A 13,918-nucleotide genomic window follows, 5' to 3' on the forward strand; every position below is an offset into this window, starting at 1 on the left:
AAACTAAAGTTACACATCGGGTCGCAGTAAACCAACCACAAATTTCAGTGAATGCTTCATTTGTACTCTACCTTTTTGTCTTGTTGTTTCCTTCTTGAAGTTGCCTTACTCATAAAAGTTTATTATTATCTCCGTGGGGGATGTTAAAAAAATTCTTGGACAGTGACTAAGACTACAATAATAAATTAATAATTGTGTGCTCGGTGTAAGTGGGTTTTTAAGAAGTGTAAGGGTGTAAGGGGTGCTCACCTAATAGGTGAGTCCCCTCTCTTACGCCAAACCAATCCTCGTGTGCCACGTCAACTCCCCTTTTAAACTCCCCTAACACCCTAAATTGATGGCGGCACTCCCCTCTTAGGTGAATTGGTTTTTTTTTTTTTTTAAAAAAAAAAAAGAAAAGGAAACTTTTGATTGGTCAAGCTCTCCCTCTCTCCTCCCTCTCTCCTCGGCAGCCACTCACCCATTTCACACCCTCTCTCTAACTCACCTATTCATTGGCAGCCCCCCCCCCTAATCGGTAAAAAGGGTCACCGAAGGGGTCCCTGAAGGGTGCCCCGATCACCCTAATATTTGGGTTTGGAGAGCGACTTTGGGTAGAATTCCTATTATAGATGCACTTAAAGCCAGGAATAATTGTTTCGTATGTGAAGGGTACTATCATAAAGAGATTAAAATCTCGAGATTGAGGGGCGTAGTTTTGCGATACAAAAACCTACCTGTCATATAACTATTGTAATGAAAGATATATTCTTAGATGAATATATAGATACCAACTCTATTACATGGTCACAAAAGATTAAAAAGGATACAACTATGCCGAAATATGATATGTATAGTAACAAGGAACATGGGACAAAAAATCCAATTGGTTTCAGACTTGGTACAGATATTAGATAACAAATCCATTGTTTCACTAAGATTTTGAATAGTTTTCTCGAATTCAAGTTGATTCTATTTTGTGTCTTCCTCAGAGAAAGACGAACAAAAAAATCCCAACCATGGTCCTTGAAGATCGGATCATCCCTATAATATACAAAGACGAACTCTAGATATTTGAGATCTTTCTCTTTTAATAATATCTCAATTCATTGTGACGGTTTCTATCCTACAACTACAACCGCTCTTTTTTTTTCCATTCGACTCCCTCCACCACCGTGAACCCCAGTTAAATTCAGGCATGTTGCACTTCTAAGTTATTGGGAGAACCCAAGTACTCTCTTTTGGATTCAAGAAAGAACTCTCATAGATCTTTTTCCCTTATGAAGATACAGGAGCGAGATGTTTGCGTTCTTTGTAGTTCGAAGTCGGAGACCACAAATCACATTTTTTACGCTTGTATTGTGGCCTTAGTGGTTTGGGTCAAGTTAGTAGATGGTGTAAATCGAATACCATATATGCTTTTTCATCAAAAGATCTTCTGGAGGTGCATGAGTATGTAGGATTGGGTGGAACTGCTAATGAGCTGGCATTTCAAGGTATTATCATGGTTGGATGTTGATGTCTGTGGAAAGCTAGAAAGGAAAAGAGATTTTCAAATAAAGAAGTGGCGATTGGGAAGATTATACAAGATATTAAAGTGATTGGATTTTTGTGGTTTTGTAATAGGTCAAGGCATAAATTGGTCACTTAGGATAATTGGTGTAGTTTTGATGTGATGTGAGACATTTTTTATGGTTGGTTGCGCCACCCCGTGTTTTGGGGTTAGCGTTTGTGAATAAAACTTACCTTTCAAAAAAAAAATACTAATAAAAAAATCAATATTGTTAGTAGTAGTTTAACGTATAAAAATGACTAATTGCTAATATCTTTTCTTTAAACAAACTAATAAACTATACGTGAGTATGTCTGTCTAGGGATGAGCATTTGGGTACCGGTACCGAATTTTCCATACCGATTTTTTCGGTACCGGTACCAACTTTTTGGCATTTTCGATATCGGTACCGGTAAAATGCCAAATTTTACCTTTAAATATCGGTCCCATACCGGTACCGGTACCGTACCGAATATTTCAGTACCAGTACTGGTACCCAGTTTTGACGAATTTTGATACCTGTATCAGTTCGGTATGATACCAGTACCACGTTGTTGGTGCACTGAATGTCTGTTTACTGCGTCTTTATCGAGTCTTAGGTCTAGATAGGTTAGATTGGAGCTTAGAAATGAAAAAGTGGATTTTAGTTTGTAATTCCGCTCGAAATGACATAAAGTCATTTCAAGCGAAATCAGGGTTATAATGTAATTCCGCTCCAGATGTCAAAGTGGTGATTCCACTCCAAATGAATCATGGTGATTCCGCTCGAGAAACATCATCATGGGGTTCCGCTTGAACCATTTCAAGCGGAATCAGACATACTATATATATGTGATGTGATGATTTCAATCGTATCGGTTGGAGCGGAATTAGAGTCGAGGTGTTGCCGGATTTTTGTCAGGATTATTGTATTCGACTCATAAAGCTTTAATAGAAAAGGAATTGAAAGGATATAGCTGTTGTGACTTTGATTACTTTGATTCCACCTCTGTATTCAAAGATGAACTGCCTTTACTGACTATTTAGGGTCGCACACGGTCCAACAAGTGGTATCAGAGCTCAGGACGAGGAGTTCATACCATAGCAGCTTGATTCTACCTGATTTTCTCATTTCTATTCTCTTCTTCTCATACTTTTCTGATTTGAACTAGTTCCAACGGTTGAAATGGCCTGAATTTCGAGTATATTGTGTAAAACATAATATTAACAAACCCTAGAAAGAATTAGGTTAAAATTTGAAGTAAAATTGGTAAAAATGACCTAAAAACTTGATTCCGCTCGAAAAGTTTTTCGGTGATTTCGCTTGTAATAACATAAAATTCAGATTCCGCTCGAAATTTTGCTTGTGATTTCGCTCGAAATCAGATAAGTTCAGATTCCGCTCGAAAGTTATCTTTTGATTCCGCTCGAAATCAGAACAAGTCAGATTCCGCTCGAAATTTATTTTCTGATTCCGCTCGAAATCAGACTATTTCTGATTTCGCTCGAACATATTTTGTTGATTTCGCTCGAAATTAGCTGTTTTTCAAAATTTCAGAAAATTTTCTAAGTGTTTGCTGATTTTTCAGGTACGTGCAAGATGGATGATATATTCATGAACCCGTTTAGCGATATGTGTGCTTTTGCTGGAAATTCTGGAGACGATACTTCTTCTAGCAACACCAATGAGAACACGCCAAATACAAAGAAAAAGTTATCGGATGCTTTGGAAGTTGAAAGCGCATTTGGAACATATAACAAACCCCCGAAGTTGATGGCTATCGAAGAGTACAGTCGGTGGGCCAAGAAGTTTGAAGATTGGTTAAGGGCCTTTGCTTTTCCTAGCTGGAAGAGTCTAAAAAATGGATACAATGATGGTGGCAAAAGTGGCGAGACCTTATCATCATCTGAAGAAATAGAGGCATTTGTCGCTGAGCAAAAATGCATTGCACTGCTATTTCAGTCGTTCGAGAAGATATAATATCTTTGATCGAGTACAACAGTTCTAAAGATCTCTGGAAAAAGTTAGAAACCAAATGTTTAGGAAGTACAGAAATAGTGAAAAACAAAGAGAAACTTCTTAGAAAAAAGTTTGATTTGTTTGGGTGTTTAAAGAATGAATCAGTTTGTAAAATGATTGAGAGGTTTGGGCACTTGAAGCTGGAACTGGCGAGACATGGAATTTCCAATGCTCAAGATGAGCTAGTTGACAAATTGTTTGATTCGTTGCCAGATGAGATGGATTGGCAATATTATGCGTTGATGCTGAAAAATACTATCAAGCCGCCAGAAGTGTTGACTGTAGATTTGCTGATCGAGAGACTAGAGAGTCACGAGCTGGAGTTAAAGAAGACACACAAAGTCAATCATTCGTCTTACCAGCAGAACTTAGATTTGTATTATCCAAAGAGCATGATGCCAAAGAACACATCTCCCACGACTGCGTTTTCTGCTGAAAATGTCTCCACATCAAACAAAGAAAGTCAAAGTAGTGGATTTCACAGTGGTTATTCATCACATTCAAGCCAGTCTGAAGCAAAGAATTTATTTCAATGCAACATCGCTGTAGACTTAAAGAACGCTCAAAATTTCAGCGACGAGTCAGCAAAGCAACAGATGGTTTTTCTAGCGTCGGTGCTAGAATCATATGAAAGTCTTGTAGCAGGGAATATTGGCAACACCAACTTGATGAAAGAAGATTATGATCAGATAGATCCTGAGGAGATGGAACTGATCGACATAAGGTGGTGTATGGCCAGTGCAGTTCGTCGAGCACAGCGTTTCATGGAGATAAAAGGGAGGAAGTCTATTGGTGGACCTTCTACTAAATTAGGCTTTGACAAGTCTAAAGTGACGTGCTTTAAGTGCAAACAAAAAGGTCACTTTAAGCGTAAATGCCGAAATGCGTATGCTGATGAATCTGAGAACCCGTTCAGAGAAGATTACTACAAGAAGGCAATTTATCATCAGAATAAATCGGAGCCGCCAAGAATGAAGCAGCTTGAGGATAACAAAGAGAAATCTAGAGCTCTTGCGGTGATTCATGACGATGAAGGTTTCGACTAGAGTGAGTTGTTACCTGAGGAGGATGCGGTTGGATATGCATTCATGGCAAAATATGAACCTGTTCCTTGGAAAGATAACAGAACTGAAGAACAGAAGGATAATCACAGAAAGTTGTTAGCCACGAACAGATTGATCAGAATATCTGGTATCTATTCTGAAGCAAAAAGAGCAAAAAGATGGGATCCAGACAGAGAATGTTATCTTGACCCCTATGGAAACATTGCTATTGATCATAACACTCTTGATTTGGAAACCATAATCAAAGAGTTTAAAGATGAAGATGATTATTGGCAGAAGAAATGGTGGGGAAGCGGAGAAGAGAAAGAGAAAGAAGACAAGGAGAAAGAAGAGAAAGAGAAGTCAAAGAAGATTGACACTGAATCATTGACACGACACAGGAGTTGAATGCTGAAAACATGGGAAAGATGGCTGACAAGGTGTTGGCTGCTAAGGCGCTTGAGGTAGATTCTAAAACCGTCTCTGAGTCTAAAATCCAGGTCAGTTCAAACACGTCAACGACTGAGTCAGGTAAGAAAGCCAATGGTGATGTTGACTGCAAAAATTGCATCAAGGAATGCAAAGTTTGTAGTACAGTCACTTATCTCAATGGTAAGAAAATTGAGGATCTGACTGCTAGAGTCAGAAGTGTTGAGGATCAAATTCTTGATCGTGATAAAAGAGTGAAAGCTTCAACTAACAGATTAAGAGAATTAACTAACAAAATTGAAAATGATAAATTGACCAAGAAAAGGTTAGGGAAGAAAATGAAAGGTTAGTTCTTGAAAATCGTCAGATCACTGAAAAATTGAGAAGCTTAAGAGTACAATGAAAGATAATGATGACAGAAATGGTAAAACATATAAAGAAAATGTTCACCTAACGACAGTACTTCGGTTAAAAGAAGAATTAATCAACCAACAACTGGATGAAATCGCAAAGTTGAAACTTAAATTTCAAGAAGCTGAAATTGAAAATGAGCGAATCCAGTTGAAGCTTAAGAGTTACAACTCCGCAAGCTTTGTTTTGCAACATATTGTTCCCAAACCCATCTGGAAAACAAAGCAGGCGAAGATGTTTACTCAGATGGAACCGGGGTGGGTTTTCATCAAGTTCCACCACCAGTTCTTGACAATTATTCGAAAAAGCAATCTGGGTTGGTTGAAATTGAAGAAGAAAATGAAGTGAAACTTCCGGACACAATTGATGTCACATTTACTTCGTCTTCTGATGACGATATTGTCCAAACTGATGTTGTAAAAAGTGTTGTTGAAAGTATTCTAAAAACGGACAGTGACACTACTGAGGAAGATGAATGTTTCTTGGACAAATACATTCCGAAACAAAAGTCCAAAAACAACTTAAATGATGAACCTACTTTTGTCATGTATAAGATGTCGGGATCTGATAAGTTGTATTCGGATTCTGAGTTTCCCATTGAGAATGTTAATGTGAACAAGTTAACAAATGTTTTCAAATTGGTTGAAGTTGAGTTGTCAGAAGTGAACAGTTTGAGTCAAACAAAGAGACAAATGAATTTTGAAAAAAATAAAGCTTACTATAAGAAACCTGTTGTTCCACCGTGTTTTTATAACAACAACTGAAACAATTGGTCGGAAGGTTATCAGGGTGGTAAGACTTGTTAGAAGAAAAGTGTTCAAAACAAGAAATTTGTTGAAAAGAAAGTGTTTATGAACAGTTCGAGTTCATTGTCTGATGAAGAGAAAAAGATTTTTTCGAAATCAAACACAGAATTCTTTGAGAAGAAAGCTTCACAACCTCAATCTGAAGGCATAAGTCGGGTAGTTGACACTCGAACATGCTTCAGATGCAATCAAGTTGGACATATTGCACGAAAGTGTACCAACTTGAAGCCTAAGACTGAAGTTGTAAAGACTCAAAAGAAGAAAGATGATGTGAAGGGAAAAGCACCAATGTTTGTTGAGAAAAAGGTTTTGAAAAAACAAATCACCAAAATCAAAACTGAACTCGTAAAGAATGTGGTAACTAAAAACGACAAGTTTTACAAACGGGTTGCGTCATCTCAACAAATTTGGAAGCCTAAAACAAAGAAACAAACTTCAACTTCACAAGAGAAAAAGGTGGTGAATTCAGTCGCAATTGTGGATGATACAAACTTTCCACCACTTCAAGTTAAGAATTTTAAGAAACAAAATGGGAAAGCTGATAGCAACAAGGTGACACCCAAGGCTGGTCAGGCTTGGGTGGATATATTCTTTGTTGAATGAAAACCTGACTTGCCAGAGCTTCCTTGATCGCGAAGCATGAATCGGCATCTTTACTGAAGTTTTTTTTAAAATCAATTTATGTTATGTGCGGGATCTTCCAAGAATCGTTTCGAGATGGATCATGGATAGTGGAGCTTCTAGACATATGACAGGGAAGACTGCATTGTTGTATGATGTTAGAAATATCAATGGAGGTTATGTAGGATTCACAGGAAACCAAGGTGGTCGAATTATTGGTGAAGGAACGTTATCCAATGGGATTGTGACGTTTGAAAGAGTCAATTACATTGCTGAGCTGGAAAACAATCTGCTAAGTATCTCGCAGATCTGTGACAGGATGTATACCACTCACGTCACTGACAAAGAATGTTTGATCTTGAAGCCAGGTTTTGTTATCCCTGAAGAATGGATTATGATGCGGGCACTAAGAGTCAATGATCTGTACGTGTTGGACATGAGCGTAGCAACTACTACCACGGGTCAGGCTCATTGTTTTGTGTCTAGAGCAACTGAGAAAGAATCACGATTGTGGCACCGCAAGATGGGGCATATACATCTGAGAAAAATGAATCATTTAGTTCATAATGATTTAGTGTTGGGTGTTCATATCAAAGGTTTTCATCTGGAAGGGGAGTGCATTAGCTGTGTCAAAGGCAAGCAGAAGAAAAAGTCACACCCTAAAAAGCAAGCCAATTCAGTTTCAAGACCTCTAGAGAGACTTCACATGGATTTGTTTGGTCCAGTGAGTGTCAAAAGAATTACAGGAGATCGTTACTGTTTGGTTGTTACTGATGACTATTCCAGATTTTCGTGGGTTTCATTATTGAAGACGAAAGATGAAACATTTGACAGTTTGATGGCGTTGTTAAAAAAGATTGAGAATTTGTACCAAAGGCGTATCAAAAGAATCAGAAGTGATAATGGTACTGAATTCAAGCACGGCAAGATGGAAGAATTTTGTGATGAAAGAGGTATATTGCATGAGTTTAGTGCTCCGTACACTCCGCAACAGAATGGAGTTGCAGAACGCAAAAACAGGACACTAATCGAGACGGCTAGAACAATGCTCGCAGATTCAAAGTTACCGATAAATTTTTGGGCTGAAGTTGTTTCCGCCGCATGCTATACTCTCAACAGAGTTCTCACTGTCAAGAAGTTCAACAAAACTTGTTACAAGCTGATCAATAACTGCAAGCCTAATTTGAAGTATCTTGAACCGTTCGAGTCACCCTGTACTGTTCTAGAACCTTATGGAAAGTTTGGTCCGAAGTGCATTGAGGGTATATTTGTTGGTTATGCAAGTCCTATGCGACGTGTCTTCGTTCAAAGTGAGAAGCGGATTATTGAAGCTCCAAATGTTGAATGTCAAGGTTATACAATGCCGCCGCAGAATCCTGGAGATTCATGGCGTTACAATTACGACAAGTTCTGGGATTCGTTTGACATGATGGAAGAACAAGAAGAGGAAGAAGATTTTTGATGAGTTGGATATTTTGCGAGAATACGAGTCGTAGCAAAGGTTCCCAGCTGAGTATTCGAGGCGACCACAACAAACTTCAAATGACAATGAAGCAGGTCCAAGTAATGCTGGTGAACATGATGATGTCCAACAAGATGAAGTTGCTCCTGGTAATCAGTCGGCAGAGGATGATAATCGAGAAGCTGAGAACATGCTAGTATTTGATCGTGGTGATTCAGATTCTGAGGGGGAGCAGATCCAGATTTCAAGTCACACAAACCCAGTCAGTGAACAGGATGCAGATCAGAATGTTACTAATCTGGAAGGTGACGTAGATGTTCTAAGCGAAGTAATGCCACGAACTCTTTCATACCATCCAGAGTAGCTGGTCATAGGAGAACTACAATCAGGCGTTCGCACGAGACATCAAATTGACCAGGGCCTTACATGTTTTTATTCTACAGTAGCACCTTTACAAACTGATTTTTCATTAAGTTGTTTTATTTCACAGATCGAACCGCGAACTTACAAAGAGGCACTTACTGAAGATTCTTGGGTCAATGCGATGCAAGAAGAATTGAGTCAGTTTGAAAAGTTAGGAGTGTGGAATCTAGTGGATTTACCGGAAGGTCACATGAAAATCAATACAAAATGAGTATTTAAGTGTAAGAGAGATGATCGAGGAGTTGTTGTGCGAAACAAGGCTCGACTCATTGTCCAGGGCTTTAGTCAACAGGAGGGGATTGATTTTACTGAAGTGTATGCTCCTGTGGCTCGACTAGAAGCAATCAGAATTTTCCTGGCATTTGCATCATGGAAAAACTTCAAAGTTTATCAGCTAGATGTAAAATCGGCGTTTCTTTATGGGAAGGTTAAATAGGAGGTTTATGTCGGACAGCCACCGGGCTTCACCGACCCAATCCACAAAAACAAGGTTTATCTGCTGGACAAAGCGCTGTATGGTTTACACCAGGCCCCGAGAGCTTGGTACGAGACTTTATCTCAACACCTACTAGCCAACAGTTTTATCCGAGGGAAAGTGGATGCCACTCTCTTCACTAAAGAAGTCGACGGACATCTTCTGATCGTACAAATTTATGTGGACGACATAATTTTTGGGTCAATAAATGAGAAATTGTGCAAAGATTTCGAATCAGTTATGAAGCAGAAATTCGAAATGTCATCAATGGGGGAGATGAAATTCTTTTTGGGACTTCAAGTTGAACAACTACCTGAGGGAATTTTCATTCACCAGACGAAGTACGTGCATGATATTCTAGAGAAATTTGGAATGTCAAGTTCTACTCCAGCTGCTACCCCACTTGCAACGAATCATGGAATTCACCCAGATCTCACCGGAGACAGGGCAGATGAGACGTTTTATCGTTCTATGATCGGTTCGTTGATGTACTTAACTGCTTCAAGACCTGATATTTTGTACCCAACGTGCCTCACAACAAGATTTCAATCTAACCCGAGAGCTTCGCACATGATTATTATGAAGAGGATATTACGCTACCTGAAAGGAACTCCTTCATTGGGGTTGTGGTATCCTAGAAAAGGCGACTTTACGTTCGAAGGGTATTCCGATTCGGATTTCGGATGCTGCAAAGTCAATACAAAATCAACAACTACAAGATGCCAGTTCTTTGGACCTCGATTGGTCACCTGGCAGTGTAAGAAACAAACGTCTGTGGCGCTATCTACATGTGAAGCGGAATACGTATCTGCTAGCAGTTGCTGCTCTCAGATCCTGTGGATACAGCAACAGATGCGCGATTACGGTTTGCAGTTTCTTAACACACCTCTATTTGTTGATAATGAGGCCGCTATAAATATAACGAAAAATCCAGTACATCACGCTAAAACTAAACATATAGAAATTCGACATCACTTCATTCGAGATTGCTTTGAGAAGAAGTTGATTCGAATTGAGAAAATCCACACTGACAATCAGAAAGCTGATTTACATACTAAAGCTTTTGACAAAACTCGTTTTAAATATCTTTTAAAACTGAACGGTATGAAGCTTTTCTAGGTGTTGGACATTATTGGCGTTGATGAAGGTACTGTTGCGGATGAAGATGAGAAACAATCTGCAATGGTTTGTCGATTTTTTACTTGTTTTGGTATTTAGGGGGAGTAGATATATTTTTCAGAAAATACAAAAACAGTAAAAAATTCAAAAATAAAAAAAAACATGATAAAATTTCAAAAACCCAAAAACAATATAAAACTGAAAAAGAGCTTGTGTGAAATAGGGAAAATGATAGTACATCGGTTTGACAGTTACTGTACGCTAAAGATTTGTAAAGTATAAAGCGTTAAACAGTCTCACTGATGACGTGTCGATAGGTTTTTACACATTTAGTAGATTTGTTCGGGATATAGACCTAAAATTTCAAACTTGCGTATTTCGTGGGGAACACTACTTGGATATATAGGTAACCCCTGAAATCTCGTTTGAAAGGTCCCTTATTCTGAAATACTAGGTCTTTATACTCAATGATATCTGGGGTATTATTCCGGGACTTCTGCTGAATGGAAGTTCTGACCTAGTCCCCGAATAATACTTTCCGCAAAATGCTTGAAACATAGCATCGCACTTAGCAAACTGATTAAACAATAAAATTGATAATCATTGCTGTTGAAACAAAAGATCCTCTAAAGGGGACACACCGAAAAGACGAAGCCGTCATTTCTCTGCGTATACGGAAGTATCGACCTGAGCTCTCACGGCCCTCGCATCTAACCCCTTAAAGATATCATCTGTGGTATACTCACCTGTAAGACTGAATATTGGGATTCTTGATACGGGAGTATATTCAAGAGGTGGGACACATGAATGAGTTAAGTTCCTAAAACATCTAATTCGTATCCTGATCAGATTGAAAATTGTGTGAAAATTTAAAATGGATTAGTATATCGACAATCTACGTGAATTGTTTAATTCTGAGTATGAATTAAAGCTTAACGGTACAAGTGACTTGTCTGATAACTGATATGATTCCCTAACACGCTCACCAAAAATATGTTTGTAAATAGTTTAATTTCTTTACATTCTGCAATTTAAGTTTCTGTATTTCATTTCCTAGTTTAGAAACATTATTGAAAATCCAAAAAGATTTTATTTCTGCTTTGTTTTTCGACAAACCAAAGTGGAGAGTTGATTGTTGGATTCTTCAAAGATTGAACATATGCAGGAAAAGTTCTGGACTGGAAAATGAAGAGAGCTTATATTGATGAAGATTGTTTGTTGAAAAGTCAACACAAGTTCATTAATTTGATACTTGTTATTTTCAGAAAATGTTTGAAAATGTTAAACAAAAATCAGTTTGTTTTGTCACAAGATCAACCAAGGCCATTAAGTTGGACTTGGTAGATTAATTGAGTAATCAAGGTCATTAACTTGGACCTGAATACTTGAGTGGATTTCTAGAACTGATAGATTATTGAGTTTTTGTTATTGTGAAAAGATAGAGTGTAATGTTATTGATTGAGTAACAGGTTGTGGATTCTATTATTTCCATGGCTCAAAAAGTCAAAGTTTGAACCAGACTAAGACCCTAGATCCCAGTTTACTGAGAGGGGGAGTCTGTGAAAGGGGGAGACTAGAGTTCTGGATCAACAGTCAAAGGGGAGATTGTAGATAGGGCTAGGTCAAGAACCTGAACCTGTGAAAAGAGAGTTGTTTACAATAAGAAGACGGAGTTGGAGAAGAGACCAAGACTGAAGACTCGACGCCGAAGACTTCGTCAACATCCGAGGGGGAGTCTGTTGGTGCACTGAATGTCTGTTTACTGCGTCTTTATCGAGTCTTAGGTCTAGATAGGTTAGATTTGGAGCTTAGAAATGAAAAAGTGGATTTTACTTTGTAATTCCGCTCGAAATGACATAAAGTCATTTCAAGCGAAATCAGGGTTATAATGTAATTCCGCTCCAGATGTCAAAGTGGTGATTCCGCTCCAAATGAATCATGGTGATTCCGCTCGAGAAACATCGTCATGGGGTTCCGCTTGAACCATTTCAAGCGGAATCAAACATACTATATATATGTGAACTGATGATTTCATTCGTATCGGTTGGAGCGGAATTAGAGTCGAGGTGCTGCCGGATTTTTGTCAGGATTATTGTATTCGACTCAGAAAGCGTTAATAGAAAAGGAATTGAAAGGATATAGCTGTTGTGACTTTGATTACTTTGATTCCGCCTCTGTATTCAAAGACGAACTGCCTTTACTGACTATTTAGGGTCGCACACGGTCCAACACACGTTAATTCCTATGTCTGTCTAACTATACACATGTTACTGTTATATACATAGCACTACAAAACTTTCTTTCTTAATGTATTATATTAATTTTTCAAAAGATATATGGCTGTAATTTGATTAATGCAAGTTGGGCACATTGAAATGTTAGTATAAAGTTTAATTACTTGAAAAAGGGAGTTTTGATTGTAAATAAAAAAAAGACAAGTTTGTTGGATCGATATATACAACAAAACAAGTATAGATTAATATATTCATGTAGTTTGTCATTTTTTATGAAAATATACCATCTAATAGAAGCCAACTTTCATCATTATTTCATTAAAATCATTTTATATTTAATTAACTTTATAAACGCTAAAGCTCTAATACTATTCTATTGTTTGAAATTAGACTGAGCGGTGTGGGGCTCGTCCCAGGGCTGGCGACGTCCGACAAGGTCGTCCAGCAAACTATCCCTTCGGCCCGTTCGCGTCTCCTCGGTCTACCCCTCGACGCCTGCAACGGGGCTATCACACACACACACACATATGTAGCCTTCGGTTTAATTAAGAACCACAATGAGTTGTGAGAACCATGAGAACTCATACTTCCTGTGCGAGTTGGGTCATAATTTTTTGCACAAACATAGATAAAAATATTATAAACACATCTGTAAAAAAAATTATCGAATTGGTAGTTTTCCCTGATGTAAGTTTTGTTTACGCGTTGATTGAAATTTTGTTACAGTGATGAATTTTTTTTACTCATGTAAATTTGTGCATGTGGCATTTTTTTAATTATTATTATTTTTTTTCTGAAACAAGTGATTTTTTTAAAGATTTTTAAGATTTTTTTTTGAAAAAACATTTTGAAAGCCCTAATTTTTATGATTCTTACAACTTAAATGGTTCTCATTTTATCCTCTACATCCCATAATCTTATTGACAACGGGATAAATTCAGCGATCATGGAACATTAATTATGAAAATTATATACTACCTTAAAAGAATTTGTCGGTGCAAAACAAATATCCACTGTTCCTTTTTTACAAATTATGAGACATAAAGGTGCAAACATTGTTAAGTATAATATAATTTTTCAAAACTTACAATATCGTCCCACTTATAAGTTTTTTTTGGCTTTGTAAAAGTTTATAACTTTTTAATAATATGTTTTATAAAATTTCGAATACACTGTTGCAACAAACTTATTTTTATATACATTTTAATAACGCATTATTCTAATTAACATCTTATTATCAAGTCTTTTTATGTTTTAATATAATCACCTTTCTAATAACACGTACCGTCACACATAGACTATTGGTATCAACGTAACCGTATAATAATTTATTAACATCAACTGATAACAACAAAGCGAACATTT

Source organism: Helianthus annuus, chromosome 8 (genome assembly GCF_002127325.2).
Source record: "Helianthus annuus cultivar XRQ/B chromosome 8, HanXRQr2.0-SUNRISE, whole genome shotgun sequence".
In the NCBI taxonomy this organism is placed as follows: domain Eukaryota; kingdom Viridiplantae; phylum Streptophyta; class Magnoliopsida; order Asterales; family Asteraceae; genus Helianthus; species Helianthus annuus.